Below are 15,184 nucleotides of genomic sequence, written 5' to 3' on the forward strand. Positions count from 1 at the left end.
AGAAAAGTAGGAAAGGACATTAGGACTATAAGCAGTGACAGACTTGAGATCCAGGGAAATACACAGCGGGCAAGAATCATTACCCAGGACTATTACACTGAGACGGGAATCCAATTTCTGGAAACTTGGGAAACACTTCACCTGCCCCAATGGTATCCACACAGATTAGTAAAGTAGTTCTTAAAACAGAAGGGAAAAGGGGAAAGGAACATTTTATCCTTTTTATTTAGAATAACTCTTTTATTTATTTATTATTTTTTTTTGGTGGTACCGGGGTTCCTGGAAGCCCTTCTTCCTCCGGGCTACACTCCCAGACCTATTTTATATTTTTGAAACAGGGTCTCTTACGCCAGCACGGCTGGCTTCGAACCTGCGCGATCCTCCTGTCTCCGCCTCCCAAGCGCGGGGATTACAAGCGTGCGCCACCACGCCCGGCAGAATAACTCTTTAAAAAAAAAATCTTTTTCTGTTTTCTGAGATAGCAGGGAAACGGGAAGCTAGGCAGGTTGATACTGCTACCAGTCACTGCAGGAGAGAATCTTTAAGAAGTCAGGCTGAGCAACCGTTAGGTGACGATCTCAGATAGGATCCTGGGCATAAGCAGCTACTGTGGAAATGAAAAAACTTCGAGCTTTTTTTTTTTTTTTTTTTTTTTTGCATTTTACTTTCAAGCTAATCTTGTTTAAGGCCTAAGAATAACTGAACTTGCTTATGTAATAACCTGAGAAGGAATGTCTGGTCTACCCATCTAGGGATAAAATGCAAGTACCCATTCTTAGAGTACCCATTTTCCACAGAACACTACCTCACTATTGTGGTAAATGGTGGATCTGAGGTGAAAGAGAGATGGATTGAAGTGAAAAAAAAATAAAACAGGTAAGTAAGAAAAAACTCACTGATTCTAACAGATGTTCACATAGGCAAAGTCACATTCTTAAAGCTAATTGGTGAATTTGTAGCAGCAATAATCACAGTGACACTGATGATTACATAATTAATATGTATTGCTTTCTTTTTTCTTTTCTTTTCTTTTTTTTTTTTTGGTGTTACTGGGGGTGGAACCCAGAGGCTTTCTACCTCCAGGCTATACTCCCAGACATGTTTTTTACTATTTTATTTGGAAATAGGGTTTTGCTAGGTTGCTGAGAACCTCACTAAGTAGCTGAGGCTGGCTTCGAACCTGTGCGATGCCCCTGTCTCAGCCACCCAAGCGCGGGGATTACAAGCATACGTCACCATGTGACGCATATTTATTCCTTTCTATGTTTCAAGAACTATACTAGACATTTTATGTTCAGTATTTTAATCAATCCTTACAATAGCCCTGTAATATATATACTTTCATGATCCCCACTTAATGGATAAAAAAGCGGAATCTTAGAGAGATGAAGTGATTTGCTTACAGGTCCCATAGCTGCTATGAAGCTAAAACTAGGCCTCCTGTCTTCTTTAGTCTAGTATTACCACCATGTTTTGATGTCAGTTCTTGACTTTCTTTCTCTCCTCCTCCTACAACCACTGAAATCTTTAATTATCCATAACATCTGAGTTGAAGACAGACTGCTTAATTTTTTTGTCATTACTTGTATATTTTAGCTAAGTCCATCCGAGAAGGACAGAGTTCATATCAGTAAACAACTACACTATGGGATATGTACACAATGAAATTTTACTCAGCCATAAAGAAGAACAAAATTATGTCATTTGCAAGGAAATGGATGGAACTTGAGAACATTATGCTAAGTGAGATAGTCACAAAAAGTAAAAAATCAGATGCTCTCCCTAATATGTAGACACTAGGGAGAAAAAGGGTCATAGGAGGAACTTTAGACAAAGGAGAAACCATAGATGAGCAAATAAGGCGACCTAACTAAAGGTGATGGGAGAGGGGTAGAAGGAAATGCCCTAATGTACATGATGTACATTTATGAACATATCAAGGTCAATCACTAAGCCAAACATGAGACGGAGGAAGGGGGAGGAATGGGGTGGGAACTGGGGAAGGGCTAAACGAGTGATGTGTGCATGTGTGCCTCCACCATCTTGCACCCCACTAAGATGTATGACTGCAATGCACCAATAAAATACTAAAAAATAAAAAACAATTATCTTCAAATATTTCACTCTATTAGTATTTTCATATACTAACACTTATAATTCAGGTGTTTAATGTTACTGTTTAGCTAAAATTTGAAATTGATTTCTTAATTTTTTTGTGTGTGTGCTCCTGGGGATGAAACCCAGAGGCCTCTACCTCCTGGCTACACCCCCGACCTATTTACATTTTATTTTGAAACAGGGTCTCACTAAGTTGCTGAGGCTGGCTTAGAATCTGTGCAATCCTATTGTCTCAGCATCCCAAGTACTGGGATTACAAGCATGCACAATCACACCTGGCTGATTCCTTAATTTCTATGTGGAATAAAGGTCCTGCTCTTCCTCTTTACTGGAAAAATATATGTAAAGATAAAAAATGAGTTCAGAAATAATGTGAATAATATATACTATGCTATAAAGTGATCAATTTATCTTATCACAAAAAACCTAGAGTAGATTAAAATAATCAGAAGTGTCACAGAAGAGCACAATCTCCAGGAAAACAATAAAAAATCTGGAATATGAGCAGGTGGATTACATTTACCACAGGGAATTGTGTAGGCTGAGGGAGGGGGGTGAGTCTTTGAAGGCCTCTCACCCACAGAATGAAGTCAACTGAAGACCACAGAGAAATAAAAAGCAACTCAATTTGGTTTAATATATATACTTTTTTTTCATGAGAAACAGAAAATGCTGAACTCATCTGCTTTTTCAATTATGAACAGGAAACATAAAACTATATTCAATATATGCACCAAAAACTGTAATAAAAACTACTTCAGACCCATGTTACAGCCAGTGAAAGAGGCAAAGGAGCAGAGCTGGGGGAAGGGTTGGGGGAAGGGGGAAGCTCAGCAGGTTCCAGGCACCTCTGCAACTGTCCTGGCAGATCCCTCCCTTTCAAGAGTGTACTCAGGACTAACCCATTCCTCTGCCTCTTTGAGGCTTAAACTTCTGCAGTGGAAGCCCTTTGCTTCCACTTTCTTCCCCTCCCCACATGCTCTCTAACCACCTCCCCTATCACTTTGAGAAAACGTCCATCAGAATCAAACCTTTTCTGGAATTACAGCCCTTATTCCCTGTGGTCTTCCTACTGAATTTGCAATTGCTTAGCAGCCCTTCCTTATTTCTTTATTTTTAAATTTATTTTTGCAAAAGTAATATATCATGAGACTAAAAAATTCAAAAATGTTTATAATAAAAGTACTGCCTCTTCCACCAAAATATTACTATTTCTTGATTATCACCTTTAGAACTATCCCTGAATTCAGAAAGACAAGGACTTAACTCTTTAAAAGCCTCTACCTTCTATTCCCCGTTTTCTTTTCCCAATATAAGATTATATCCTCATTTTTGTTCACCTTTGCATTTTTAAACAACATATTTAAACCTATAATTCTTTTGTCATCAACTACACACATTTATCTATGTTTCTGAGAACAGAAACCATCTACAGATAAAAGCTCACTAATTTCTATTATCTGTCTTCATCAATGTGACTTTACTATTGCAGAAAGCTCTTGCCTGGTATGACACAACCTGACAATATCTTTACTGCTTGTTTCAGGAACTTCCTGAAGCCCCATTTTAAAAGAACATCAGACTGCTCAAGTTTCCAAAAGATGGTATCAAATGACTGCTAACTCCAAGACTCTTTGAAACCCTGGCCTCAAAATTCTTGCTTTGCTGTATCCACCAATCCTAAACTATTATGTCATGTTTATCCAGTCCTAATCATGTTCCTCTCATTGAAAGACTCACTTGAAACAAGACCTTAAAAAACCCTCGATTTTGTCCTTGCTTTTCTGAGATACTACTAAACTGTTGTAAAGTTATTTATTTTCTTTCTTATTACAGCAAGTAATAAAATCAGTTTTATCAAGAGGTTAGTCTGGTGACAACTGGAAGTAGTACTGAGCAGTTTTGACAGTTCCATTGGGATTCAATTGAAACCTCCCAGCATCACTACTTAAGATCTCGGTTCAAAAACGGCTTCACTGAACCCTGTAGCCTCCTGCCAGAAGCTCTTTGACCTTGACATCAAAGTTTATGTCTTTTCTCAAGCCTGTCTCTGACTTACTTTTTATTTTATTTCTTTGAACTCTCCAAATGGTCAGTCTGGATCCTAGGATTAAAAAATTCTTTTTAAGAATACTTTACTGATTAGAAGAACTTTCATCCTTGGTGGAAATCTGCCTTATTATTAACACTACTCTCTCTTTCTGTCTGTCCTTGCCATTTCTTGTTGTACATCTTTGGAAGGGTATCACAGTAAGAGGATAGAGACCTGAAATCTGTTCCTCAATCTGGCCCTCAGGACTAAGAAGTACTGTTCTTAACTGACATCTTGTGACCAAACCATTCTTTGTCTCAAAGTAAAAATGACTGGAGACAGAACTCAGAGGTAGAGCACTTGCCTAGCATGTGTAAGATCCTGGGTTTAATCTTCAGTAACACACACACACACACACACACACACACACACATGCACACACACATGCACATACACACACATACGTGCTCTCATGCACACAATCTTTCTTTTTAACATAATTCTTCAGATACCTCCTACACTTCACAAATTGAAACAAACAGCCTTAGCTTCTGCTCCCTTCCACTCTCCTATGCTCTTCCATTTCACTCTGCTTCTACTTCTCCAGACTCACTCTGTTTTTTTCCTGGCTGGCCAGAAAGTCTTATAACCCAATTACCTTTTAAAATAGAACCCCTCTCAGAATAGGAAAAAACCCTGGCTTTTAATTCCTGGTCTCAATCTGAGCTGAGAGCCATTTAAAAAAAAAAAAAAAACAACCTTCCAAAGCCTAGACAAGATTTTGTGAAATTCGTAGGGAATTTAGAATAGTTTTAATCATGTATAATATTGGGCTCCTACATTTATACCCACGGATAACTCTCTTCTTCCACCTCCAAGCTTCTGTGATCTTTGCTTTACTTACACATTTTTCCAAGTCCAAATAATATTTATAATCTATCCTGCAAGGATGGCTCTCTTCCACTCCTAGTCAAAAGGTATGAGTTACATGTTGAAAACTACACACTGAAAGTCATATGGACTTTGGGATACAAAAACAATGAAGAGGGCAAAATGGGAAGATGATTTAAGAGACTCAGAATTGCATTGGAAACTGATTCACTCCTCTAGTAAAGAAAGGACGAGTACATTGAGATTTCATGCTGATGCCAATGTTTGACAGCATCAGAATAGATCCTGAAGCAGAGGTGACTCCAGTTCTTTCCTCACATTTGTAAGTAGCTTTACACCAGGATAGGGGAGTTGATAGGCAAGAAGTATCCAGAGTAGGGAAGAGTTCAGACTTCCAATATCTCATCGAATATTTAAAAAACAATGTTCTCTATTACTGCTGGAAGCAGTCCACTCACTTTGCCTGATTATTGGGTCATTTTGGTGGTATTTTAAGGAGCTGGCACCCAGCTCCACTTTGTAAGAGAAGGTCATTCACTAGTTCATCTTTCCCTCTATCTCTCTTCTCATCGTCCACCTCCCAGCTTCTGTGATCTTTGCTTTACTTGTACATTTTTCTCCAAGTCCAAATAATATTTACTATATATTCTTTAATGATGGCTCTCTTCTACTCCTAGTCAGAAGGTATGACATGTTGAAAATTACACACTGAAAGTCGTATCAACTTTAGTGTGCTCATATTAAATCATGATATTTGATTCTTACCCTTCTCTTCTACCTCAGTTTCTTTTTCTTTATTAGCTCATTGTAGCCATACATCTCAATGGGATACAAGATGGTGGAGACATACACGCACACATCACTCAATTAGCCCTTAATCAGTTCCCGCCCCATTCCCTCCTCCAGCCTCCTTCTCATGTTTGGCTTAGTGATTGACTTTGATATGTTTGTTAAAGTACATCATGTGCAATAGAGAATTTCCCCTCTCCCCATCCCCTCAATTAGGTCGCCTTATTTTCACATCTATAGAATCTCCTTCTTCGTCTACAGTTCCTTCTATGACCCATTTCTCCCTAGCTTTCACATATTAGGGAGAGCATCCGATTTCTTATTTTTTGTGACTGACTAATCTCACTTAACATGATGTCCTCCAGTTCCACTCATTTCCCTGTAAATGACATAATTATGTTTTTCTTTATGGCTGAGTAGAATTCCATTGTGTACATATCCCATAGTTTTGTAATCCATTCATCTGTTGATGGACATCTTGGCTGGTTCCATAGTTTGGCTATGGTGAATTGTGCAGCTATGAACATAGATACACATGCATTAGTTTGGTAGTTTGGTTTCCTTTCTTTTGGGTAGATACTCAGGAGTGGTATTGCTGGATCATATGGTAGGTTCATTCCCATTTTTCTGAAGATGGTCTGTACTGTTTTCCAAAGTTGTTGCACTAACTTGCAATCCCACCAATGTCTTAGAGTTCCCACTTCTCCACATCCTCACCAGCATTTGTTGTTGTTTGTGTTTTGAATGATTGCCATTCTAGTTGGAGTTATATGGAATCTCAGGGTAGTTTTGATTTGCATCTCTCTAATTGCTAATGATGTTGAGCATTTTTTCATGCATTTATTGGCCATTTGAATTTCTTCCTTCGTGAAGTGTCTCTTGCCCATTTTTTGACTGGGTTGTTTGTTTTCTTAGTGCTGATTTGAAATGATAAAACTATAGATTTGGAGAATTGATTCAAAGATGCGAGGTATTAGGGATGGTGGGAGTTTGTAAGGTGAGTGTGACTACTAGTTTCACGAGGGAGTTCAGAGTAGTTCTGTGTCTCCATTGTGTTGGTTATACAAATGTACACATGTAACAAATGGCATATGCATGCAATGTACTATTGTCAAATTTCTGATTTTGATGTTGTAACTATAGATACATTAAGATGTAACTACTGGGGAAAACTAAGTGAACAATAAATACACAGAAGGGTATACTGCATACATATGCCATTTATCACATGTGTACATTTGTATAACCAACACAATAGAGATACAGAACTACTCTGAACTCCCTGTGGAACTAATAGTCACACTCACCTCTCACCTAACAAACTCCCACCATCCCTAATACCTGGTATCTTTGAATCAATTCTCCAAATCTATAATTTTATCATTTCAAAATTGTTATCTAAATGGGAATGGCCTTTTAAGACTAGTTTTTTCCATTCAGCATTCTGGCTTTGAGATCTGCTATGGTTTGAATGTGTTCCTTCGAAATGCAGGTATTGGCAATGTAGTAGTACTAGGGTCTTTCATAGTTGATAAAGCTGTGAAGGCTCCTCTCATGGGATTAAAGCCTTAAAGCCTTTTTTTTTTTTTTTTTTTTTTTTTTTGCGGGTCCGGGGATGGAACCCAAGGGCATTCTACCTCCAAGCTATACCCCTTGCCCTGTTTTTTATTCTTTATTTTGAAACAGGGTCTCACTAAGTTGCGGAGGGCCTCACTAAGTAGCTGAGGCTATCCGCAAATTGCTGTCCTCCAGTCTCAGCCTCCCAAATGCTGGGATTACAAGCGTGCACCACCAAGCCTGGCTGGAAATAAAACCTTTTAAAGCGACTTCATGCAGCAGCAGTTCACTTGCCCTTCTGCCTCTGCCTGGCAGAGAAAGTTCCTCCCCACAGGAGAATGCAGCCTTAGTCACACAACTGAATCTGCTGGTGCCTTAATCTTGGACTTTTTGGCCTCTAAAACTGTGAGAAACACATTTCTGTTCTTTATAAAGTACTCCATCTTTGATATTTTAAAACCAAAAAGACTAAAGCAAGATTCATCTAAGCTGTCATATGTGCCAATAGTCCATCTCTTTCTATTACTGAGTAGTCTTCCATGGTATGGATATATCATATTTTAACCACTTACCTACTGAGTTCATTTTGCTTAACCATTTCTGCTATTATTAATGAGGTTGTTATGAGCTACAGTATGCATGTTTTCATATGGATATAAATTGTAATTTATGTGGGACAAGTACCTAGGAATATGATTACTAGATTGTATGGTATGTGTGTAGTTTTAAAAAAATCTCGAGCTTTTTTCTACGGTGGCTATACTGTTTCACAATCCTATCAGCACTGCAATGAAAACTGAGTTTCTCTGCATCCTCACCAGCAGTATAAGGCATTTGAATCTACCTATATTAAACAGGGAAGAAAATCTGTGGTAGGCTGTTATTATCCTCAAAGTACAAAAGTTTTTCTCTTTCTTCTAAGCTCCTCAAACTTCATTCCATTAGATTATTCTCTTAGATTGCCCTTTAGGAAAAAACATACAGGAGACTTTACAGCTATGTTGAAGCCAGATGGAGAATGGGGTGACATGTCCTGCTGTGTAGAGTCAGGAGTAGGGGGTATGGAGGAGTCTACAATTCCAGTTCTGGGCTGACAGTGTGACAGGTGAGGTTACCTTAAATTACTCATGTTGAATTCCATTTCCAGCCTTCAGACTCCTAGTCATGATGAAAGCATTGTAATCTCAGGAGGGGGCAGAATTGCTAGACTAGGGTTTTTTTTTTCTTTTCTTTTAACTCTTCTTCCCTTCAGATGTGAGTGAACAGGGAAGACATGAAGAAAGGAATTTTCCTTAAAAAAGATCTTTAGGTGACATTTCCTATCATAGTGTGTTCTACTTAAAATCGCCCAATGCATATAAGCATAATATTCGTCATGGTTGAGCCATACTCTTAAGCTATTTTAGCATACTAGGACATACAGATTTATGGACTAATAGTATCAAGTCATAATAGAAAGTAAAATGAATACAGTAATTACAGGGACTCCTAGGCTGGGTACTGGAATAATCTGGAGGCATTTTTATTCTTATGTCTGATGGTTAATGTTGGCTATTGGCCTCAGCTGGGCTCTTGGTTGGACTCTTACCTATAGCTTCTCCATGTGGTCTCTCAATTTTGGGCTTCCTCACAGCATGGAAGCAGTGATAGAAAATCGAGTATCCAGAGAGAACAAGACAGAATTTTCCAGCATTGTATAATCTAGCCTTAAAAGTTACACAGTGTATCTATCTTTCACTGTCAGTGGAGGTGACCATGGTGGTTTGTCCAGATTCAAGGACTGGGCGGGTGTAGGAAAGAGACCTCTGCTCTACGGCAGGAAGGTTAGGATAACGGTGTAAGAAGAACACTTGGGATGAAAGATATTGTTGGGGTCATTTGGAAAACTTATGACCACATAAGCATACATCTAGGTATAAACATACATCTAAATTTCTGGTTGAACAAACGTTTATTGGTCTCAGTCCAGGTGAGAGCAGCTCTGTGTCTATAGTCTTCCTTTCCTCAACTGTCTCGTTTTGCTGTGGTTGGGAACTTCAGGGCTGGATAAAGTAGCCCTAGGATGGGCCTATCGATGCTTCTTCTAGTGAATTTGGGAAGCCCCCTCACCCTGAAATGACTGTCTGAGGAAAGGAAGTGCTGTGGGGACGACTGACTTTCCTAACATTGCTCTCTAGGGACTAATCAACCTGAGTAAACAGGTATCATACATAAGTTGCTGACTATTACAATTTATAGAATCTCTTAAATCTTAAAGATGAAGATGGAAAAAAAATTATAAAGTAATGCTTGCCAAAACCTCACACTGTATACAGAGAAGAAAATATAGGAAAGGAGATTTTAGGGTGAGAGTTCAAATTTGTGAAGATCCTACTTAAGTCAGACTGACAACCTGTTCTACAAAATACAATTAATGACTTGTAAGCTGACAAGGATGCAGGAATTTCCTGTTAATTTAATTTTGCATGTTTGAGGTGCCCAGAAAAACATCAAATACAATGATCGTGTTTAAGTTACTTCAATTTAAAATTGAGAAACACTAGAAGAGACAAATAAAACCAGTCTCGCACTGTGACTGCAGCTTGTCTTCCCTTTGCTCCACCTCCCATGCCCGGAACCCTCTGGAGAACTTCTTCCCAGCCCTGATACTCAGTTTGGATGTCAGCTCCTGTATAGAGTTTCTCTTCACCCATATCCAGCTAATTACTCTTGCCTTGATGTGACCTCGGCTCTCTGTACATTCTTACTTTACAGCACTAATCACATGAATTACAACAAGTTGTTTATGTGTCTGTCTTTGCCACGAGACAGATTTTTGAGGGTAGAAATAACTTAGTCATATTTGTAGTCCACCACTTTGTTATAATGTCTGCAGACATCCTGTAAGAGAAATTGAATAAATGAGGAACAACACCACCACCAACAACAAAGAGGAGGAAAGAAGGCAGAAACACAGGCAGGCAGGCAGGCCAGAGAAGAGATCAACGGATTGATGGGATATTTTAGTTCTCTAAAAAGATTTAGCTCTTTAATATATAAATAATTCAAGACAACTCTAGAATTCTTAATGATTCATATTATAGTCAACTGATCTTATTTTATTTATATTTATATTATTTATATTTATATTTTATTTTATTTCATTTATATGTTTCTCTTATATTTCACACATTTTCACTGAAAAAGATTCAAGTCACAAAGTATAATACAAGCTGGTTTGAAGTGCTCTTATAAGATAATATTGCTAAAATTAGCCCAGAGCAATCCCAGCAAGGTATGATCTGACACTCCATGCCCTTCTGCTAAAACCTGCATGATTACATTTTCCTGAACTGAAACAAACAAACAAAGCTCCTTTGTGAGCTTTCCTCACTCGTCACAATTATACAGTTTTCAATTAACTTCACAGCTCTGATAATGCCTATAAAAATGAGTCAAGGTTTTTGTTTAGTGATGGTTATGTGAAACCAAGTTCCTGAAGAATTAACCAGTTGGGAAAAATAAACAATTCCTAAAGGCGCAAAATTCCAAATACCATGATTCAAGAGGCTTAGTGGCACAAGTCATCCAAATTCAATGGAATTGCTGAGCTCTGTGCCCACTGCCACTGTCCCCATTATGGATGCCAAATCAGTGTGGCTGGCACTGTGACAATGAGTCGAGAATGGTTTAGGTGAATTAGGGTCAATAAAATGCTTAGGTAATGTAAAATTTTGTTGATTTAGAAGTTTTTCATATTTGAAGAAGCAGAATCTCATAGGTTCTGGGTAGAATTAAAAATTCTCAACTAAATTCCTATTGCTACATACTATTTAAACTGATCTTCAATAAAGAACTATGGGTATACACAAAATATTTCTAAAGTCATCTGCTTGTTGTTTTCTCTTTTCGTGTACTATTTGTTTAGAATTAAAATATCTTCTCCACTTAAAAACAAAATTTGTGAGCCAGGTAGGGTGGCATGTGCTGGCTGTTACAGCTACCTGGGAGACTGAGGAAAGGAGAATGGCTGAGTCCAGGACTTTGAGATAAGCCCGGCGACACAGTGAGACCTGCATCACAACACAAAGAAAAAAGAAAAGAATTTATGTTGGATGTCCCAAAAGTGCAACATTTGCAAAAGTCAGTTGTTTTTTTAAGTAAAAAAGTATTTACCTTGATAAATCTACTTTAACTTATTATAACTTAGTAAGGGTATTAGAACCTTAGTGAGCTCAGAGAGTTGATAAAAATTAACCTTTTAATTCCAGGGCTAGGGTCACATACTGGCTAACAGCAGATTTAGATTTAAATTATACAACTTTTTTTTTACTATTAGGAATATTTGAATTGCATTAAGTATAGCAGTTAGACTATATAAACAATCACTTATCGTGGATACGGTTAAATCTATACAGATTTAGGAACTTAACGTCAGCACATCCCACATGTATGGTGGTGGAAGCAGTCCACTTTAGGTACAGGCATTGAGGGGGTATGTAGAAATTTCCAAACAATAATAAAACTAACTAAAAGTCAGTCTGCTTTTTATTATCACCATGTGCCAACAATTCTAAACATTGCCAGTGATAAAATACTCCTCCCTGAACAAGTCTTTTGTTGGTTTAACTTCTAAACAACCCCTGTGGTTACTGTTGAGTTTTAATAATATATGTGTAAGCTTCGAATTAGCACATTTTAATAATTTATCCTTTAGTAAACATTGTATTCTACATGGAAGTTAATTCTGAGAACTCCCAATTACTCAGTTGTCCCCTGCACACATGTTCCTTGTGAGAATGAGTCTGTAACAGAGTGAGCTGCTTGGCACTGTGCAAACTTTCTTCCAGCCAATACTTCACATCTCCAGCCCCTATGGGGATATGTATTCCCACATGTAAATAGAAAGTTCTTAATAAACAGTGATTGCATGGTAATCTCAAAGACGAGGAAACAGAACCAGAGTCATTGCAGGACTAGAGTTCACTCTGTCCTCTTGAGTGACCACCCGAAGATTTTGTGTTGGAAATGTGTACAGCAAAACAGAATACAAGATGTGTGGTGCACTAGTTCTGTTTGCTAAACGCAAACTTTAGCTTGCACTAAAATACTTTATTGAATTTGAATTACATATATATACATGTGTGTGTGTGTATATATATATATATATATAATTTTTTTTTTCGGTACTGCGGATGGAACCCAAGGGCATTCTACCTCTGAGCTACATCCTCAGCCCTATTTTATCCTTTATTTTGAAACAGGGCCTCACTAAGTTGCTGAGAGCTCACTAAGTAGCTGAGGCTGGCTTCGAACCTGTGCGATCCTCCTGCCTCGGACTCACAAACGTGGGGATTACAAGCATGTGCCACAACTCTCGGCAATATAAATATAATTAAAGTGGAAATATATCTACCTTTTAAAATTGTCAACTGTTTTAAAAGGAATCAAGAAAATTATCGATTATCACTAAAAATAACTTTTTCATACTGAAGAAAGGGATGTTTAAAAATTGATTCTTCTCTGGGTACCAAATGTGCCAAGTATGCTCCATGCTGTTTGGGACTTAGCTAGTTGCTACGGCAAGGCCAGACAGTGTGGCTAAGCAGGTGAGGGGCATTACACCTGGTTTCTTCTCATCCTCCCCTTTCAGGCCCCTCCGCTTCCAGGCTACCCTCAGCCTTCACACATTCAATATTTTTCTCTCGGCAGTCAACTAATAAGATCTCTTACTGCAAGACCTTTACTAAAAAGTATTTATAATTTGTAGATACTTAAAAAAAACATAATTCCCATATCATACAACTCATCCACTTAAATGTATAATTCAGTGTTGTTCAGGATGTTCACAGAGTTGTACAACCATCACCACAATCAATTTTAGAACATTTTTATCACTACCAGAAAAAAAATTATAACCATTAATGGTCATTCTTTATCTTTCTTCCAAATCTTCTTTCTACTACTCTGTTACCTAACTGGGACCCAGGTAATAATTTACCTACTTTCTGTTTCTATATGTTTGCCTATTATGGACATTGCATACAACACAGTGTTTTCAAGGTTCATCCATTTGTAACATGTATCAATGCTTTTTTTGAAAAATAATATTCTGTTGCATGGATATACCACATTTTATTTATCTGTTCATCAATTGATGGGGCATTTGGGTTGTTTCCACTTTTTATTAATCATGAATAATGATGGTATGAACATTTATGTCCAAGTTTCTGTTTTCATATGGTTTTAATTCTTTTGGGTGTATACCTAACAATGGACAGGATAGAATATATGGTAAATATATGTATAGCTTTTTAAAAAAAAAAACTATGAAATTGTTTTCCAAAGTAGCTGTACCATTCTACAGACCCACCAGTAATGTAGGAAGGTTCCAGTGGCTTCACTTCACATAAGCCTTTGAATGAAAGGAGAGGAAAGAGAATGAAGGAAATAACTACTTTCTGATCATTGGGCTACACAACATATTAACTCCAAAATCTGTGCACTTTTCATTGTGATACCACAGGGTAAGAATTGAAACCGTTTATAACCACACTGTTTACTCATCATGGGAACCTGACTTCCCTATTTCACTCTTCATCAATGTGACTTTACTATTCCAGGAAATTCTTGCCCAGGAAGATTAAAATGGCAAATAATTTAATTGTGTATTCCAGGATCATCCTGAAGGATTCACTAGCCTCCCCAAGAGAAAACAAGTTTATAGCTCAATATTTCTTTGAGCACCACACTTCAATAGTCTCACCTTGCTGTACACCAATGCTAAACTATTATATTTGGACCTTACCAAATTCTAGCCACGCCCCCACAATAAAGGACCTACCCTAAGCCAATTTTCAAAAATCTTAAAAATATGCTGCCTTTACCCTTTCCAGTCTGAGATACACCCAAACCAAACCAAACCAAGCCAACATATCTCCAGTTTTGTCCTATCTGCAGGTTGCTTTGGAAATAGTCAGGATGCTAGCATTTGACAGTGTATTGTTGTCAAAAGAAGCCAGTGATCCCTCATACAAAAATAGGCAGGTGCCTTGCCTCTGGATCTAGAAGATTAGGCCACCTAGGAATAAGTAGCAATAGGCTCCTGTATTACTAAAGAGAATATTTAAAAGTCACAAAATATAGTTGCAGTAAAATGGGAAAAACAAATACAGAAGTAACGATTTAAATTTTCTTTAAGAATACAGGTTCTCTGAGTTTTCAATAATTGATTGCTCAGTATCTCAATGAAAGCCGCAGTTCAGTCTGTTGCTACCAGGTGGTGGTAGAGTGACAAAGCCATGGCCATGAGGACTTAAGTCACATCCTTTGCCCTGAGCCTGGGGCAGTTGTTGCATGAAAAGTTATCACCAGTGAGAAGGGCACTGAATTACACGATCAATACTCCTTCATTTTAAAAGTTCTAATGTAGTGTCTTTTTAAAGGAATGGTTGCCTGCTATTCATTTGGTGCTAAATGTTTTTTATTAAAGAGATATGTTGTTGGTAAGTAACAATTTGCTGATGCTTAAGTGAGGAGAGTAGAAGTTGTGGCCAACCTGGAATTAAGACATAACTTTTGCTTTGTTTCTTTTTTGTCTTCACTTTTAAGGCTGGCTCAGTGGCGACACTTAGGAATATTGTTATATGCCTGTCTATTCACCTTCCCTAAGGTGTTTGAATTAAGTCATGAGAAGGCCACAATTTCCTTTGTGTGTGTGTGTGCGGGGGGATACGGGAGATTAAATCCAGCAGCATTCTGCCTCCAAGCTATACCCTAGCCCTATTTTATTTTTATTTTGAAACAAGGTCTCACTAG

The 15,184-nt window shown here is 37.9% G+C and overlaps 1 protein-coding gene and 1 long non-coding RNA gene across 4 annotated transcripts in view; one reads left to right on the forward strand and one right to left on the reverse strand.

Annotated features, from left to right (window-relative positions):
• LOC308262059 overlaps nt 1–3,728 on the forward strand; it is a 39,371-nt gene extending 35,643 nt beyond the window's left edge. The window contains exon 3 of the long non-coding RNA XR_013961688.1: nt 3,665–3,728. This is a non-coding gene — a long non-coding RNA (uncharacterized lncRNA). The remainder of the gene's footprint in view (nt 1–3,664) is intronic.
• The window catches only part of HPSE2 (heparanase 2 (inactive)), a gene marked incomplete at both ends in the record, with an annotated part of 666,883 nt that overhangs the window by 98,523 nt on the left and 553,176 nt on the right, over nt 1–15,184 (reverse strand). The window lies entirely within an intron of this gene.

The sequence above is a fragment of the Muscardinus avellanarius genome (genome assembly GCF_963383645.1).
Source record: "Muscardinus avellanarius genome assembly, chromosome: 4".
In the NCBI taxonomy this organism is placed as follows: domain Eukaryota; kingdom Metazoa; phylum Chordata; class Mammalia; order Rodentia; family Gliridae; genus Muscardinus; species Muscardinus avellanarius.